General features: G+C 36.6%; 1 non-coding gene across 1 annotated transcript; it reads left to right on the top strand.

Moving 5' to 3' along the window:
- The first annotated feature begins 258 nt into the window (after positions 1-258).
- On the top strand, positions 259-366 carry LOC112718478 (small nucleolar RNA R71). The gene has a single exon (XR_003160817.1). It is a non-coding gene; the product is annotated as a small nucleolar RNA R71 (small nucleolar RNA).
- Positions 367-5,771: the final 5,405 nt, after the last annotated feature.

The raw sequence follows: 5,771 nt of genomic DNA, 5'->3' as shown, positions 1-5,771 counted from the left end.
AGTCAATATTTTGTTCTGAGCCAATATGGCATTCAGAGTATCAATCTCAAGAACTCCTTTCTTCTGATTCGTCCCATTGTTCACAGGATTCCTTTCAGAAGTGTACATGAATTGGTTATTTGCAACCATTTCAATGAGTTCTTGAGCTTCTGCAGGCGTCTTTTTCAGATGAAGAGATCCTCCAGCAGAGCTATCCAATGACATCTTGGACAGTTCAGACAGACCATCATAGAAGATACCTATGATGCTCCATTCAGAAAGCATGTCAGAAGGACACTTTCTGATCAATTGTTTGTATCTTTCCCAAGCTTCATAGAGGGATTCACCTTCCTTCTGTCTGAAGGTTTGGACTTCCACTCTAAGCTTACTCAATTTTTGAGGTGGAAAGAACTTTGCCAAGAAGGCATTGACTAGCTTTTCCCAAGAGTTCAGGCTTTCTTTAGGTTGTGAGTCTAACCATATCCTAGCTCTCTCTCTTACAGCAAAAGGGAATAGCATAAGTCTGTAGACCTCAGGGTCAACCCCATTGGTCTTGACAGTATCACAGATTGCAAGAATTTAGCTAAAAACTGATGAGGATCTTCCAATGGAAGTCCATGGAACTTGCAGTTCTATTGCATTAGAGAAACTAATTGAGGCTTAAGCTCAAAGTTGTTTGCTCCAATGGCAGGGATAGAGATGCTTCTCCCATAGAAGTCAGGAGTAGGTGCAGTAAAGTCACCAAGCACCTTCCTTGTATTGTTGGCATTGTTGTTATTTTCGGCTGCCATGTCTTCTTCTTGTTTGAAGATTTCTGTTAGGTCCTCTACAGAGAGTAGTGCTTTAGCTTCTCTTAGCTTTCGCTTCAAGGTCCTTTCAGGTTTAGGGTCAGCCTCAACAAGAATGCTTTTGTCTTTGCTCCTGCTCATATGAAAGAGAAGAGAACAAGAAAATATGGAATCCTCTATGTCACAGTATAGAGATTCCTTGAGGTGTCAGAGGAAAAGAAGAATAGAAGGAGGAGGTAGAAGAATTCGAACTTATCAAGAGGGATAGAGTCCGAATTGTGCATTGAGGAGGAGTGTTAGTCCATAAATAGAAGGATGTGAGAAGAGGGGAAGAATTTTTGAAATTAAAGTAAAAGATTTTGAAACAATTAAAAGAAATTTTGAAAATTTGATTGATGATTTTCGAAAACTAAGATTGAGAAAGAAATAAAGTGATTTTTTTTAAAAAGATTTTGAAATTAGAAATCAAAAAGATATGATTTGAAAACTATTTTGAAAAAGATGTGATTATGAAGATATGATTGAAAAGTTATGGTTTTAAAAGGATATGATTGAAAAGATATGATTAAAAAGATTTGATTTTAAAATTGATGACTTGGCTAACAAGAAATTTAAAAGATATGATTCAGACATTAAACCTTTCTCAACAGAAAAGGCAACATACTTGAAATGTTGAATCAAATCATTAATTGTTAGCAAGTATTTTTAAAAATGGAAAGAAATTGATTTTGAAAATATATGATTGAAAAGATATGATTTGAAAAAGATTTGATTTTGAAAAATTATGGAAACTTGAAAAAAATTTGAATTAAAAACAAAATCTTCCCTCTTGTGCCATCCTGGCGTTAAATGCCCAGAATGGTATCCATTCTGGTGTTTAACGCCCAAAATGCTACCCTTTTGGGCGTTAAACGCCCAGCCAGGTACCCTGGCTGGCATTTAAACGCCAGTTTTCCCTCTTCACTGGGCGTTTTGGACGTCCAGCTTTTTCTGTGTAATTCTTCTGCTGCATGTTCTGAATCTTCAATTCTCTGTATTATTGACTTGAAAAGACACAAATTAAGAATTTTTTTTGAATTTTTAATGATGAGGAATACTCAAAATGCAACTAAAATCAAATAAACAATGCATGCAAGACACCAAACTTAGAAGTTTGTATACTATTGACACTAACAAATTGAGAATGCATATGAGAAACAACAAAACACTTAAGACAAGAGAATTTAAAGATCAAAGCAAGGAAATCATCAAGAACAACTTGAAGATCAATGAAGATCATAATGCATGTAATTTTCGAAAATTAGAGGAATAAAGACATGCAATTGACACCAAACTTAAAATTAGACACTAGACTCAAACAAGAAACATAAAATATTTTTGATTTTAAGATTTTATAATTTTTTTGTGCTTTTTCAAAAATTATATGGAGAAGTAAAATAAAGGATTCAAAATTCTTAATGAGAATTCCAGGAATCATGCAATGTTAGTCTAAAGCTTTAGTCTAAAAGGATTAGACATGGCTAGCCAAGCTTCAGCAGGACATTACATTCAACAGCTAAATTGATGAGAATCAATCAGCTTTTGTGATGATAAGAACATCACCTTGAAACTCTAGAATTCATTCTTAAAAATTCTGAAGAAAAATACCTAATCTAAGCAACAAGATGAACCGTCAGTTGTCCAAACTCGAACAATCCCCGGTAACGGCGCCAAAAACATGGTGCACGAAATTGTGATCATCAATGGCGCCATCAACATGGTACGCTCAATTGCAATCTCAACTCTTTATCACAACTTCACACAACTAACCAGCAAGTGCACTGGGTCGTCCAAGTAATAAACCTTACGCGAGTAAGGGTCGATCCCACGGAGATTGTTGGTATGAAGCAAGCTATGGTCATCTTGTAAATCTCAGTCAGGCGGATTCAAATGGTTATGGAGTATTGATCATTAAAAGATGAATAAAACATAAAATAAAGATAGAGATACTTATGAAATTCATTAGTGAGAATTTCAGATAAGCATATGGAGACGCTTTGTCCTTTCCGTCTCTCTGCTTTCCAACTGTCTTCATCCAATCCTTCTTACTCCTTTCCATGGCAAGCTGTATGTTGGGCATCACCGTTGTCAATGGCTACAATCCCATCCTCTCAGTGAAAGTGTTCAACGCGCTCTGTCACAGCACGGCTATTCATTTGTTGGTTCTCGATCATGTCGGAATAGAATCCAGTGATTCTTTTGCGTCTGTCACTAACGCCCCACAATCGCGAGTTTGAAGCTCGTCACAGTCATTCAATCCTTGAATCCTACTCAAAATACCACAGACAAGGTTTAGACCTTCCGGATTCTCAAGAATACCGCCATCAATTCTAGCTTATACCACGAAGATTCTGATTAAGGAATCCAAGAGATATCCACTCAATCTAAGGTAGAACAGAGGTGGTTGTCAGGCACACGTTCATAGGTGAGAATGATGATGAGTGTCACAGATCATCACATTCATCAAGTTGAGGAACAAGTGATATCTTAGAACAAGAATGAGCGGAATTGAATAGAAGAACAATAGTAATTGCATTAATACTCGAGGTACAGCAAAGCTCCACACCTTAATCTATGGTGTGTAAAAACTCCACCGTTGAAAATACATAAGAACAAGGTCTAGGCATGGCCGTGAGGCCAGCCCTCATGATCTAAGAACTAGATGTCCAAAGATGATCCTAAGATCTAAATTGATCAAAAGATGAAAATACAATAGCAAAAGCTCCTATTTATAGAGAACTAGTAGCTTAGGGTTTACAAAAATGAGTAAATGACGTAAAAATCCACTTCCGGGCCCACTTTGTGTGTGCTTGGGCTGAGCATTGAAGCTTCTATGTGTAGAGACTTTTCTTGGAGTTAAATGCCAGCTTTTGTGCCAGTTTGGGCGTTTAACTCCCACTTCTGTGCCAGTTCCGGCGTTTAACGCCGGGCAGTCTTGAGGTGATTTGGAACGCCGGTTTGGGCCATCAAATCTCGAGCAAAGTATGGACTATTATATATTGCTGGAAAGCCCAGAATGTCTACTTTCCAACGCAATTGAGAGCGCGCCAATTGGGCTTCTGTAGCTCCAGAAAATCTACTTCGAGTGCAGGGAGGTCAAAACACACAAACTCATAGTAAAGTCCAACAGCATCTGCAGTCCTTTTTCAGCCTCTGAATCAGATTTTTGCTCAGGTCCCTCAATTTCAGCCAGAAAATATCTGAAATCATAGAAAAACACACAAACTCATAGTAAAGTCCAGAAAAGTAAATTTTAAATAAAAACTAATAAAAATATAATAAAAACTAACTAAAACCTACTAAAAACATACTAAAAACAATGCCAAAAAGCGTATAAATTATCCGCTCATCACTCAACATTGGTTTGCAACGGATAATGAAAGGTAAGGCCATATGGGTATGTAGACTTAGTAAAACAAAGGCCTCAATCATATAAGTGCATGCATACATCAAACAATGGAAATATAGAATTAAGCAAGATCAAGATTACAATTTTAGAGAGAATAACACACAAAAATAAAATATATTGGTTGATAAAATGCAACCAATCAAATAGGCTCAAAATCTCACTGGTTTTGTGTGTTCGAGCTCTAAACCATGTTCCAATATAGTATTTCTTTAGACAAGTTTAACAAAAATTTTAATTCAAATTAGTGAAATGCTCTAAAATGTTTCTTGAAAAAGAATTCATCACTTCAACCAAGTAATAGTAATATATGCACAAAATCAAACAAACATGCAATCAGACATGCAAATGCAACAATGAAAAACAAAAATTGGTGTTGAGAAAAAGGTGACTAACCCACTGAGATCGGTATCAACCTCCCCACACTTAAAGATTGCACCATCCTCGGTGCATGCAAAGCGATGCAAGTGGGCGGGGGTTGTGGTTCCTAAAAGGCAAGAACAAAGAGCCAGTAACCCTTTAAACCAAAAGGCAAGGGTAAAAGGATCCAAAAATCCTAAGAGTGTGCTTAAGAACTCTGGACACCTCTATCTATGGATTCTAGCAAAGCTGAATCACAATCCGAAAGGGTTCACCCAGTTAAAGTGTTTGTGGCATTTTTGTGGCATTTATGTAATATTCTTTTGCAACATGCTTTTTCTCTTTCATTTTGCTGCTTTTTCTTGATTCAAGAATCAATTTTTGGATTTTTCAGATAACCAATAATACGTTTCGTTTTTCATCATTCTTTCAAGAGCCAACATTCTAAAATTCCAACTTCAAATATGCACTGTTTATTCATACATTCAGAAAACAAAAGCAATACCACCACATCAAAATAATTGAACTATTCTTATTATATAACTTGAAATTTATGTATCTCTCAATTCTTTTCAATTAAAATTTTCTTTGAAGCAAGGTGAGAGACATATGGAAGATTTTATAGCTTTAAGACATAGATAAAAGTGATCATGCAATAAAAACAAGAGAATAGACAATAAAACATAATAGAAAATAGAAAAAAGTAACATGAGAAAAGGGAATTAAGAGAATGAATCCACCTTAGTGGTGGCGGCTATTACTCCTCCTTGAGGATCCAATGTAGTGCTTGATCTCTTCAGTGTTACTCCCTTGTCTCTGTTGTTCTTTCTCTCATAGCTCTCTGATCTTCTCTATTTCATAGAGGATGGTAGAGTGCTCTTGATGTTCCAACCTCAGTTGCTCCACGTTTGAGCTTCACTCTCCCAAAAAAGGTATTCAGTTGATCCCAAAAAAATTTGGGGAGAAAAATACATCCCTTGAGACATCTTAGGGATTTTTATTGAGGCGGCTCCACATGCTCTTGCTGTGGTCCATATGCCAGCTCTCTAACATGCTACATCCTTCTTTTAGTGATGGGCTTCTCTTCTTCTATAACAATTCCAGCTAAATTGCATAGGTGACAAATGAGGTGAGGGAAGTGAAAGCAAGTGCCTTTCCCTTCTTCTTCCTTGAGGTTTCACCAGTCTTTGGTGCCATAC

The sequence above is a fragment of the Arachis hypogaea genome, chromosome 10 (genome assembly GCF_003086295.3).
Source record: "Arachis hypogaea cultivar Tifrunner chromosome 10, arahy.Tifrunner.gnm2.J5K5, whole genome shotgun sequence".
NCBI lineage: Eukaryota > Viridiplantae > Streptophyta > Magnoliopsida > Fabales > Fabaceae > Arachis > Arachis hypogaea.
The sequence above is the reverse complement of the archived record's forward strand: the minus strand, read 5'-3'. Positions and strand labels throughout refer to the sequence as shown.